The 12,931-nt window shown below is 49.9% G+C and overlaps 1 protein-coding gene across 1 annotated transcript in view; it reads left to right on the top strand.

Annotated features, from left to right (window-relative positions):
* The window catches only part of DNAH17 (dynein axonemal heavy chain 17), a 7,556,186-nt gene that overhangs the window by 1,779,381 nt on the left and 5,763,874 nt on the right, over window positions 1–12,931 (top strand). The gene's annotated exons all lie outside the window — the stretch shown is intronic.

Genomic DNA, 12,931 nt, shown 5'->3' with positions numbered 1-12,931 from the left:
CCCCAGGAGGGCAGATGCCTGTCTGAGGGGTTGGCAGCAGCAGCAGCTGCAGTGAAACCCCAGGAAGGGCAGTTTGGCAGTACCAGGGTCTGTGCTACAGACCACTGGGATCATGGGATTGTGCCAACTATGCCAGGATGGCATAGAGGGGGCAATTCCATGATCATATACATGTTACATGGCCATATTCGGAGTTACCATTGTGAAGCTACATATAGGTAGTGACCTATATGTAGTGCACGCGTGTAATGGTGTCCCCGCACTCACAAAGTTCAGGGAATTGGCTCTGAACGATGTGGGGGCACCTTGGCTAGTGCCAGGGTGCCCTCACACTAAGTAACTTTGCACCTAACCTTTACCAGGTAAAGGTTAGACATATAGGTGACTTATAAGTTACTTAAGTGCAGTGTAAAATGGCTGTGAAATAACGTGGACGTTATTTCACTCAGGCTGCAGTGGCAGGCCTGTGTAAGAATTGTCAGAGCTCCCTATGGGTGGCAAAAGAAATGCTGCAGCCCATAGGGATCTCCTGGAACCCCAATACCCTGGGTACCTCAGTACCATATACTAGGGAATTATAAGGGTGTTCCAGTAAGCCAATGTAAATTGGTAAAATTGGTCACTAGCCTGTTAGTGACAATTTGAAAGAAATGAGAGAGCATAACCACTGAGGTTCTGGTTAGCAGAGCCTCAGTGAGACAGTTAGGCACCACACAGCGAACACATACATATAGGCCACAAACTTATGAGCACTGGGGTCCTGACTAGCAGGGTCCCAGTGACACATAACAAACATACTGAAAACATAGGGTTTTCACTATGAGCACTGGGCCCTGGCTAGCAGGATCCCAGTGAGACAGCGAAAACACCCTGACATACACTCACAAACAGGCCAAAAGTGGGGGTAACAAGGCTAGAAAGAGGCTACTTTCTCACACAACCCCCCCCCCAAACGAAGGACAATAAGGCTAACCTTGGCCAGTTGAGACTTTATTGTCTAAGTGGTGATAAGTAGAGAGTAGCTCTGCAATAGACTGGTTACTCCCTTTATCATCCACTATATGGTTACTTCCCTGTGGGGATGTAAACCACCCTGTTTGAAGTTTTTTAGCTAAGCAACAATGTGAAGATGTATTTTCAGAGGTTTTATCAGTAAGTTTTAGTTTAGAGCAGTGGGAATTGTCCACTGAACCTATTTGTAGTGATGGAAATGCCAGACAGGGATGTTGTCTCAGAAAAGCCATAGCTGGGCAAAAACTTTGTCCACATGGCTGGAAGAGTGAACAGGGATGCTGTTTCTCTTGAGTTGGAGCAGGGCAGGGATGCTGTCCTATGAGCTCCACACTAGGGCAGGGATGCTGTCCTAAGTGTTGTGAGGCAGTGCAGGGTTTCTGCACTAAAGTTTCTCTGGGAGGGTTGGAGGGATGCTCCATGTTAACTAAAATGGTGCTCTTTTTCTCACCAATGTTAGTTATCCCACAGAGAGGTACTTCCACCTCAGGGAGTACAGTTTTGCCAACTGATGATTCCCTTGGAACAGGTGCCACCCCAGGAGTGGTTTCTCCTACCACAGGAATGGTATCCTGAATGGTAGGGTGGTTAGGGGATACTGTGATACCCTTTTTACCTGTTGATGGAGAGGGATCCTGAGTTTTCAGGCCTTCTCTCCTTTGCTTTTTCATTTCAGTAGAAATGAGAGGGAACAATTCCTCAGGGATGCCCAGCATGGCTGCATGGGCATAAAACTCTACATCAGCCCAACCTGAGGCCTCTAGGTCATTACCTAAGAGACAGTCTACAGGTAAGCTAGGTGATACCACCACCTGCTTAGGGCCAGTAACTCCACCCCAACTAAACTGAATTATAGCTAAGGGAAGGAACTTAGTGGAGTTATGGACATCAATAATTTTATACTGTTGTCCAATGATGTGTTGTTCAGGAGCCACAAGGTTTTCAGTCACCAAAGTGATACTGGCACCTGTGTCCCTGTAGGCCAAGGCCTCAACACCATTTATTGAAACTGTCTGCCTGTACTTATCCATTGTAAGGGGACAAGCAGCCAGTGTGGCAAGGCCAATGCCACTAGGTGTGACAGAAACTGTCTTGGGACTGACTACCCCAGTTTCTATGATGGACCCATAAGTGAACCCAACTACACCCTTTGCTTGACTGTTGCCAGCAGTCCCACCACTAGTACCACTACTGCTAGGGGCACTAGAGCTTGATGTATTAGTGGTGGTAGGCTCAGAGGGTTTACCTGGACAGGACTTATGCCCTGGCCTATGGCCTCTGTTTTTACACACAAAGCACCAAGGCTTTTTAATGTGTGCAGGTTGAGAAGAAGAGGAAGAATTTGTTTTATCCCCACCCTCTGAAGAGTGTTTAAGATTTGAAGTGGGATCTTTGGTTTTACCCTTATCCCCATGCTTATCTTGAGATTTGTCACCATCTTTCTTCTTATTGCCATCTTTGTCACCCCCTGTATGAACTTTTCTGTTCACCCTTGTTCTGACCCATTTGTCTGCCTTCTTTCCCAATTCTTGGGGAGAGGTCAGATCAGAGTCTACCAGGTACTGGTGCAATAAATCAGACACACAATTATTAAGTATATGCTCTCTCAGGATTGTGTTATACAGGCTTTCATAATCAGTAACTTTACTGCCATGTAACCACCCCTCCAAGGCCTTCACTGAATGGTCAATGAAATCAACCCAGTCTTGTGAAGACTCCTTTTTGGTCTCTCTGAACTTTATCCTGTATTGTTCAGTGGTTAAGCCATAACCATCCAGGAGTGCATTCTTAAGAACTGTAAAATTATTGGCATCACTTTCTTTCACAGTAAGGAGCCTATCCCTACCTTTTCCACTAAATGATAGCCATAGGATAGCAGCCCACTGCCTTTGAGGGACATCCTGTACAACACAGGCCCTCTCAAGTGCAGCAAACCACTTGTTAATGTCATCCCCCTCCTTATAAGGGGGAACTATCTTATGCAGATTCCTGGAATCATGCTCTTTTGCAGGATGACTATGGGGAATACTGCTGCTGCCACCATGGGTATCTAAACCCAACTTCTGTCTTTCTTTCTTTAATTCAAAAGACTGTCTATCCAAATCCAGCTGTTGCTTTTTAAGCTTCAGTCTGGTTTGTTCCACTCTCAACTTATTGAGTTCCCTCTCTAACATTCTGTCATCAAGGTTGGTGGGAGGGACATTCTTAGACACAGAAGAATGAACAGAAGGAGACCTGTTCCTTACAGAAGCCACCCTAACAGCTTGGCTAACAGAAACATCACTACCAGTATGGTGAGAATAAATGCTTTTGCTATGATGTGAGACAACACTATTTGTATGGTGAGGCTCTCCATCATTACCAACTATGCTAGACTGTCTAGTAATGGGCAGGCTAGGAAGTTTCTTTCCTGAATCTTTTCCTGGGGGAGTCCCTGGATCAGATTGGGAACCATTTGCTACTTTTTCAACAGATGTGGCCCCTATGGCCTTATCTTGTTCTCTAAGCATGTTTAGCAATAATTCCAAAGAAGGATTCTTCCCTACACTCAAACCTCTCTCTATGCAGAGACTCCTTGCTCCTTTCCAGCTAAGGTGATCATATGCAAGTTTCGACAGATCAACATTTTGGCCGTGCCAGACATTTTTAGAGAGAGTTAAAGTGATAGAAAAAGAGAAAAAAGTTTGTCAGAGCTTTTAGAATGACAGAGAAAAAAAACTTTTTAAACTCTTAAGAACTTTTTGAAAGTTTAAAAGTACTTTTCAGCACTTTAGAAAAGAGTGAAAAGAGGAAATGCAAAACTTTTTGGCTATGTGTATATACACTGACCTTGTTTTGTATATTTTTCTCTTATGAAAAGTACAATGACAAGAGTGGTAAGTAGTCTCAAAGCACTTATCCCACCACTGCACAACCAATGTAGGAGGCTGGACTGGCTTGTAGTGAGTACCTAGGGGTACTTGCACCTTGCACCAGGCCCAGTTATCCCTTATTAGTGTATAGGGTGTCTAGCAGCTTAGGCTGATAGATAATGGTAGCTTAGCAGAGCAGCTTAGGCTGAACTAGGAGACGTGTGAAGCTACTACAGTACCACTTAGTGTCATATGCACAATATCATAAGAAAACACAATACACAGTTATACTAAAAATAAAGGTACTTTATTTTTATGACAATATGCCAAAGTATCTTAGAGTGTACCCTCAGTGAGAGGATAGAAAATATACACAAGATATATATACACAATAGCAAAAATATGCAGTATAGTCTTAGAAAACAGTGCAAACAATGTATAGTTACAATAGGATGCAATGGGGAAACATAGGGATAGGGGCAACACAAACCATATACTCCAAAAGTGGAATGCGAACCACAAATGGACCCCAAACCTATGTGACCTTGTAGAGGGTCGCTGGGACTATTAGAAAATAGTGAGAGTTAGAAAAATAACCCTCCCCAAGACCCTGAAAAGTGAGTGCAAAGTGCACTAAAGTTCCCCTAAGGACAAAGAAGTCGTGTTAGAGGAAAAATGCAGGAAAGACACAAACCAACAATGCAACAACTGTGGATTTCCAATCTAGGGTACCTGTGGAACAAGGGGACCAAGTCCAAAAGTCACAAGCAAGTCGGAGATGGGCAGATGCCCAGGAAATGCCAGCTGCGGGTGCAAAGAAGCTTCTACTGGACAGAAGAAGCTGAGGTTTCTGCAGGAACAAAAAGGGCTAAAGACTTCCCCTTTGGTGGACAGATCCCGCTCGCCGTGGAGAGTCGTGCAGAAGTGTTTTCCCGCCAAAAGAACGCCAACAAGCCTTGCTAGCTGCAAATCGTTTGGTTAAGGTTTTTGGACGCTGCTGTGGCCCTGGAGGGACCAGGAGGTCGCAAATTGGACCAGGAGAGAGAAGGGACGTCGAGCAAGACAAGGAGCCCTCTCAGCAGCAGGTAACACCCGGAGAAGTGCCAGAAACAGGCACTAAAAGGATGCGTGAAACAGTGCTCACCCGAAGTCGCACAAAGGAGTCCCACGTCGCCGGAGACCATACTTAGAAAGTCGTGCAATGCAGGTTAGAGTGCCGTGGACCCAGGCTTGGCTGTGCACAAAGGATTTCCACCGGAAGAGCACAGGGGCCGGAGTAGCTGCAAAAGTCGCGGTTCCCAGCAATGCAGTCTAGCGAGGTGAGGCAAGGACTTACCTCCACCAAACTTGGACTGAAGAGTCACTGGACTGTGGGAGTCACTTGGACAGAGTTGCTGGATTCGAGGGACCTCGCTCGTCGTGCTGAGAGGAGACCCAAGGGACCGGTAATGCAGCTTTTTGGTGCCTGCGGTTGCAGGGGGAAGATTCCGTCGACCCACGGGAGATTTCTTCGGAGCTTCTGGTGCAGAGAGGAGGCAGACTACCCCCACAGCATGCACAAGCAGGAAAACAGTCGAGAAGGCGGCAGGATCAGCGTTACAGAGTTGCAGTAGTCGTCTTAGCTACTTTGTTGCAGTTTTGCAGGCTTCCAGCGCGGTCAGCAGTCGATTCCTTATCAGAAGGTGAAGAGAGAGATGCAGAGGAACTTGGCTGAGCTCTTGCATTCGTTATCTAAGGAATCCCAAGAGACAGAGACCCTAAATAGCCAGAAAAGAGGGTTTGGCTACCTAGGAGAGAGGATAGGCTAGCAACACCTGAAGGAGCCTATCACAAGGAGTCTCTGACGTCACCTGGTGGCACTGGCCACTCATAGCAGTCCAGTGTGCCAGCAGCACCTCTGTTTCCAAGATGGCAGAGGTCTGGAGCACACTGGAGGAGCTCTGGGCACCTCCCAGGGGAGGTACAGGTCAGGGGAGTGGTCACTCCCCTTTCCTTTGTCCAGTTTCGCGCCAGAGCAGGGCTAAGGGGTCCCTGAATCGGTGTAGACTGGCTTATGCAGAATTGGGCACATCTGTGCCCAAGAAAGCATTTCCAGAGGCTGGGGGAGGCTACTCCTCCCCTGCCTTCACACCATTTTCCAAAGGGAGATGGTGTCACACCCTCTCTCAGAGGAAGTTCTTTGTTCTGCCATCCTGGGCCAGGCCTGGCTGGACCCCAGGAGGGCAGATGCCTGTCTGAGGGGTTGGCAGCAGCAGCAGCTGCAGTGAAACCCCAGGAAGGGCAGTTTGGCAGTACCAGGGTCTGTGCTACAGACCACTGGGATCATGGGATTGTGCCAACTATGCCAGGATGGCATAGAGGGGGCAATTCCATGATCATAGACATGTTACATGGCCATATTCGGAGTTACCATTGTGAAGCTACATATAGGTATTGACCTATATGTAGTGCACACGTGTAATGGTGTCCCCGCACTCACAAAGTTCAGGGAATTGGCTCTGAACAATGTGGGGGCACCTTGGCTAGTGCCAGGGTGCCCTCACACTAAGTAACTTTGCACCTAACCTTTACCAGGTAAAGGTTAGACATATAGGTGACTTATAAGTTACTTAAGTGCAGTGTAAAATGGCTGTGAAATAACGTGGACGTTATTTCACTCAGGCTGCAGTGGCAGGCCTGTGTAAGAATTGTCAGAGCTCCCTATGGGTGGCAAAAGAAATGCTGCAGCCCATAGGGATCTCCTGGAACCCCAATACCCTGGGTACCTCAGTACCATATACTAGGGAATTATAAGGGTGTTCCAGTAAGCCAATGTAAATTGGTAAAATTGGTCACTAGCCTGTTAGTGACAATTTGAAAGAAATGAGAGAGCATAACCACTGAGGTTCTGGTTAGCAGAGCCTCAGTGAGACAGTTAGGCACCACACAGGGAACACATACATATAGGCCACAAACTTATGAGCACTGGGGTCCTGACTAGCAGGGTCCCAGTGACACATAACAAACATACTGAAAACATAGGGTTTTCACTATGAGCACTGGGCCCTGGCTAGCAGGATCCCAGTGAGACAGCGAAAACACCCTGACATACACTCACAAACAGGCCAAAAGTGGGGGTAACAAGGCTAGAAAGAGGCTACTTTCTCACAGTCACTACCTATGTATAGCGTGACAATGGAAACTCCGAACATGGCCATGTAACATGTCTAAGATCATGGAATTGTCACCCCAATGCCATTCTGTCATTGGGGTGACAATTCCATGATCCCCCGGGACTCTAGCACAGAACCCGGGTACTGCCAAACTGCCTTTCTGGGGTTTCCACTGCAGCTGCTGCTGCTGCCATCCCCTCAGACAGGTTTCTGCCCTCCTGGGGTGCAGGCAGCACTGGCCCAGGAAGGCAGAACAAAGGATTTCCTCTGAGAGAGGGTGTAACACCCTCTCCCTTTGGAAATAGGTGTGAAGGCTGGGGAGGAGTAGCCTCCCCCAGCCTCTGGAAATGCTTTGATGGGCAAATATGGTGCCCATCTCTGCATAAGCCAGTCTACACCGGTTTAGGGATCCCCCAGCCCTGCTCTGGCGCGAAACTGGACAAAGGAAAGGGGAGTGACCACTCCCCTGACCTGCACCTCCTAGGGGAGGTGCCCAGAGCTCCTCCAGTGTGTCCCAGACCTCTGCCATCTTGGAAACAGAGGTGTCTGTGGCACACTGGACTGCTCTGAGTGGCCAGTGCCAGCAGGTGACGTCAGAGGCTCCTTCTGATAGGCTCTTACCTCTCTTGGTAGCCAATCCTCCTGCCTAGGTAGCTAAACCTCCTTTTCTGGCTATTTAGGGTCTCTGCTTTGGGGAATTCTTCAGATAATGAATGCAAAAGCTCACCAGAGTTTCTCTGCATCTCCCTCTTCACCTTCTGCCAAAGGATTGACCGCTGACTGCTCAGGACGCCTGCAAAACCGCAACAAAGTAGCAAGATGACTACTAGCAACCTTGTATCGCTTCATCCTGCCTGCTTTCTCGACTGTTTCCAGGTGGTGCATACTCTGGGGGTAGCCTGCCTCCTTCCTGCACCAGGAGCTCTGAAGAAATCTCCTGTGGGTCGACGGAATGTTCCCCCTGCAACCGCAGGCCACAGAAGACTGCATCACCGGTCCTCTGGGTCCCCTCTCAGCACGACGAGCGTGGTCCCTGGAACTCAGCAACTCTGTCCAAGTGACTCCCACAGTCCAGTGACTCTTCAGTCCAAGTTTGGTTGAGGTAAGTCCTTGCCTCCCCACGCTAGACTGCATTGCAGGGTACCGCGTGATTTGCAGCTGCTCCGGCTCCTGTGCACTCTTCCAGGATTTCCTTCGTGTACAGCCTAGCCTGGGTCCCCGACACTCTAACCTGCAATGCACAACTTTCTGAGTTGTCCTCCGGCGTCGTGGGACTCCCTTTTGTGACTTCGCATGGACTCCGGTTCACTCCTCTTCCAAGTGCCTGTTCAGGTACTTCTGCGGGTGCTGCCTGCTTCTGTGAGGGCTCCCTGACTTGCTGGGTGCCCCCTCTGTCTCCTCATCCAAGTGGCGACATCCTGGTCCCTCCTGGGCCACAGCAGCATCCAAAAACCCTAACCGCGACCCTTGCAGCTAGCAAGGCTTGTTTGCGGACTTTCTGCGTGGGAACACCTCTGCAAGCTTCTTCACAACGTGGGACATCCATCCTCCAAAGGGGAAGTTCCTAGTCCTCTTCGTTCTTGCAAAACACCAAGCTTCTTCCATCCAGCTTCTTTGCACCCTCAGCTGGCATTTCCTGGGCTCTTGCCCACTCTCAACACTGTCGCGACTCTTGGACTTGGTCCCCTTTTCTTACAGGTACTCAGGTCCGGAAATCCACTGTTGTTGCATTGCTGGTGTTGGTTTTCTTTGCAGAATCCCCCTATCACGACTTCTGTGCTCTCTGGGGGTTGTAGGTGCACTTTACACCTACCTTTCAGGGTCTTGGGGTGGGCTATTTTTCTAACCCTCACTGTTTTCTTACAGTCCCAGTGACCCTCTACAAGCTCACATAGGTTTGGGGTCCATTCGTGGTTCGCATTCCACTTTTGGAGTATATGGTTTGTGTTGCCCCTATACCTATGTGCTCCTATTGCAATCTATTGTGACTGTACATTGCTTGCATTGCTGGGACTGTAAGAAAACAGTGAGGTTTAAAAAAATAGCCCACCCCAAGACCCTGAAAAGTAGGTGTAAAGTGCACCTAAGTTCCCCAGAGAGCACAGAAGTCGTGATAGGGGAATTCTGCAAGGAAGAACAACACCAGCAATGCAACAACGGTTGATTTCCGGACCTGAGTACCTGTAAGACAATAGGACCAAGTCCAATAGTCGCGACAGTGTCGAGAGTGGGCAGGAGCCCAGGAAATGCCAGCTGAGGGTGCAAGGAAGCTGCCACCTGTTGGAAGAAACTTGGAGTTCTGCAAGAAAGAAGAGAACTAGGAACTTCTCCTTTGGAGGATGGATGTTCCACGCCGCGATGAAGCTTGCAGAGGTGTTCCCACTCAGAAAGACCGCAAACAAGCCTTGCTAGCTGCAAGGGTCGTGGTAGAGGTTTTTGGGTGCTGCTGTGGCCCAGGAGGGACCAGGATGTCGCCACTTGGAGGAGACAAAGGGGGGGCCCAGCAACTCAGGGAGCCCTCATAGAAGCAGGCAGCACCCCCAAAAGTACCTGAACAGGCAATTGGAAGGAAAGTGAACCAGAGTCCACACGAAGTCACAAAAGGGAGTCCCACGACGCCGGAGGACAACTCAGAAGGTTGTGCACTGCAGGAAGGAGTGCCGGGGACCCAGGCTTGGCTGTGCACAAAGGAAATCCTGGAAGAGTGCACAGGAGCCGGAGCAGCTGCAAATCATGCGGTACCCAGCAATGCAGTCTAGCGTGGGGAGGCAAGGACTTACCTCCACCAAACTTAGACTGAAGAATCACTGGACTGTGGGAGTCACTTGGACAGAGTTGCTGAGTTCCAGGGACCATGCTCGTCGGGATGAGAGGGGACCCAGAGAACCAGTGATGCAGTCTTTTGGTGCCTGCGTTAGCAGGGGGAGGATTCCGTTGACCCACTTGAGATTCCTTCAGAGCTCCTGGTGCAGGGTGAAGGCAGGCTACCCCCAGAGCATGCACCACCTGGAAACAGTCGAGAAAGCGGCAGGATGATGCAATACAAGGTTGCTAGTAGTCGTCTTGCTACTTTGATGCGCTTTTGCAGGCGTGCTGAGCAGTCAGCGGTCGATCCTTTGGTAGAAGGTGAAGAGGGAGATGCAGAGGAACTCTGGTGAGCTCTTGCATTCGGTATCTGAAGAATTCCCCAAAGCAGAGACCCTAAATAGCCAGAAAAGGAGGTTTGGCTACCTAGGAAGGAGGATAGGCTAGTAAGAAAGGTAAGAGCCTATCAGAAGGAGTCTCTGACGTCACCTGCTGGCACTGGTCACTCAGAGCAGTCCAGTGTGCCAGCAACACCTCTGTTTCCAAGATGGCAGAAGTCTGGGGCACACTGGAGGAGCTCTGGGCACCTCCCCTGGGAGGTGCAGGTCATGGGAGTGGTCAGCCCCCTTTCCTTACTCCGGTTTCGCGCCAGAGCAGGGCTGGGGGATCCCTAAAGCGGTGTAGACTGGCTTATGCAGAGATGGGCAGCATCTGTGGCCATCAAAGCATTTCCAGAGGCTGGGGGAGGCTACTCCTCCCCAGCCATCATAGCTATTTCCAAAGGGAGAGGGTGTCACACCCTCTCTCAGAGGAAATCCTTTGTTCTGCCTTCCTGGGCCAGGGCTGCCTGGACCCCAGGAGGGCAGAAACCTGTCTGAGGGGTTGGCAGCAGCTGCAGTGGAGATCCCGGAATGGCAGTTTGGCAGTACCCGGGTTCTGTGCTAGAGACCCGGGGGATCATGGAATTGTCTCCCCAATGCCAGAATGGCACTGGGGTGACAATTCCATGATCTTAGACATGTTACATGGCCATGTTCGGAGTTACCATTGTGACACTATACATAGGTAGTGACCTATGTATAGTACACACGTGTAATGGTGTCCCCGCACTCAGAAAGTCCGGGGAATTTGCCCTGAACAATGTGGGGGCACCTTGGCTAGTGCCAGGGTGCCCACACACTAAGTAACTTTGCACCCAATCTTCACCAGGTGAAGGTTAGACATATAGGTGACTTATAAGTTACTTAAGTGCAGTGGTAAATGGCTGTGAAATAACATGGACATTATTTCACTCAGGCTGCACCGGCAGGCCTGTGTAAGAATTGTCAGATCTCCCTATGGGTGGCAAAAGAAATGCTGCAGCCCATAGGGATCTCCTGGAACCCCAATACCCTGGGTACCTCAGTACCAGATACTAGGGAATTATAAGGGTGTTCCAGTAGGCCAATGTGAATTAGTGAAATTGGTCACTAGCCTGTTAGTGACAATTTGGAAAGCAGAGAGAGCAAAACCACTGAGGTTCTGGTTAGCAGAGCCTCAGTGAGACAGTTAGTCATCACACAGGAAACACATACAGGGCACATACTTATGAGCACTGGGGCACTGCCTTGCAGGGTCCCAGTGACACATAGACTAAAACAACATATATACAGTGAAATATGGGGGTAACATGCCAGGCAAGATGGTACTTTCCTACATCACCCCAATACCATTCTGGTATTGGGGGGACAATTCCATGATCCCCCGGGTCTCTAGCACAGAACCCGGGTACTGCCACTGCAGCTGCTGCCAGCCCCTCAGACAGGTTTCTGCCCTCCTGGGGTCCAGCAAGCCCTGGCCCCGTAAGGCAGAACAAAGGATTTCCTCTGAGAGAGGGTGTTACATCCTCTCCCTTTGGAAATAGGTGTGAAGAGCTGGGGAGGAGTAACCTCCCCTAGCCTCTGGAAATGCTTTGATGGGCACAGATGGTGCCCATCTCTGCATAAGCCAGTCTACACCGGTTCAGGGATCCTCCAGCCCTGCTCTGGCGCGAAACTGGACAAAGGAAAGGGGAGTGACTACTCCCCTGACCAGTACCTCCCAGGGGAGGTGCCCAGAGCTCCTCCAGTGTGTCCCAGACCTCTGCCATCTTGGAAACAGAGGTGTTGGGGGCACACTGGACTGCTCTGAGTGGCCAGTGACAGCATGTGACGTCAGAGGCTCCTTCTGATAGGTTCTTACCTCTCTTGGTAGCCAATCCTCCTAACTTGGTAGCCAAACCTCCTTTTCTGGCTATTTAGGGTCTGTGCTTTGGGGAATTCTTCAGATAACGAATGCAAGAGCTCACCAGAGTTCCTCTGCATCTCCCTCTTTGCCTTCTACCAAGGATTGACTGCTGACTGCTCCAGGACGCCTGCAAAACGGCAACAAAGTAGCAAGACGACTACCAGCAACATTATAGCCCCTAATCCTGCCAGCTTTCTCGACTGTTTCCAGGTGGTGCATGCTCTGGGGGTAGCCTGCCTTCACCCTGCACCAGAAGCTCCGAAAAAATCTCCTGTGGGTCGACGGAATCTTCCCCCTGCTAACGCAGGCACCAAAAGACTGCATCACTGGTCCTCTGGGTCCCCTCTCATCCTGACAAGCATAATCCCTGCAACACACCAACTCTGTCCAACTGACTCCTACAGTCCAGTGACTCTTCAGTCCAAGTTTGGTGGAGGTAAGTCCTTGCCTCCCCACGGTAGACTGCAAAGCTGTGTACCGCGTGATTTGCAGCTGCTCCGGCTCCTGTGCAATCTTCCAGGATTTCCTTCGTGCACAGCCTAGCCTGGGTCTCCAGCACTCCGTCCTGCAGTGCACAACCCTCTGAGTTGGCCTTCGACGTCGTGGGACCCTCTTTTGTAACTTCGCATGGACTCCGGTTCACTATTCTTCTAAGAGCCTGTTGGGGAACTTCTGCGGGTGCTGCCTGCTTCTGTGAGGGCTCTCTGAGTTGCTGAGCGCCCCCTCTGTCTCATCCTCCAAAGGCGACATCCTGGTCCTTCCTGGTCCTCAGAAGCACCCAAAAACCTCTACCGCGACCCTTGCAGCTAGCAAGGCTTGTTTGAGGTATTTCTGTGTATGAACACC

Source organism: Pleurodeles waltl, chromosome 7 (genome assembly GCF_031143425.1).
Source record: "Pleurodeles waltl isolate 20211129_DDA chromosome 7, aPleWal1.hap1.20221129, whole genome shotgun sequence".
In the NCBI taxonomy this organism is placed as follows: Eukaryota; Metazoa; Chordata; class Amphibia; order Caudata; family Salamandridae; genus Pleurodeles; species Pleurodeles waltl.
This window is presented reverse-complemented; position numbering and strand designations above follow the sequence as displayed.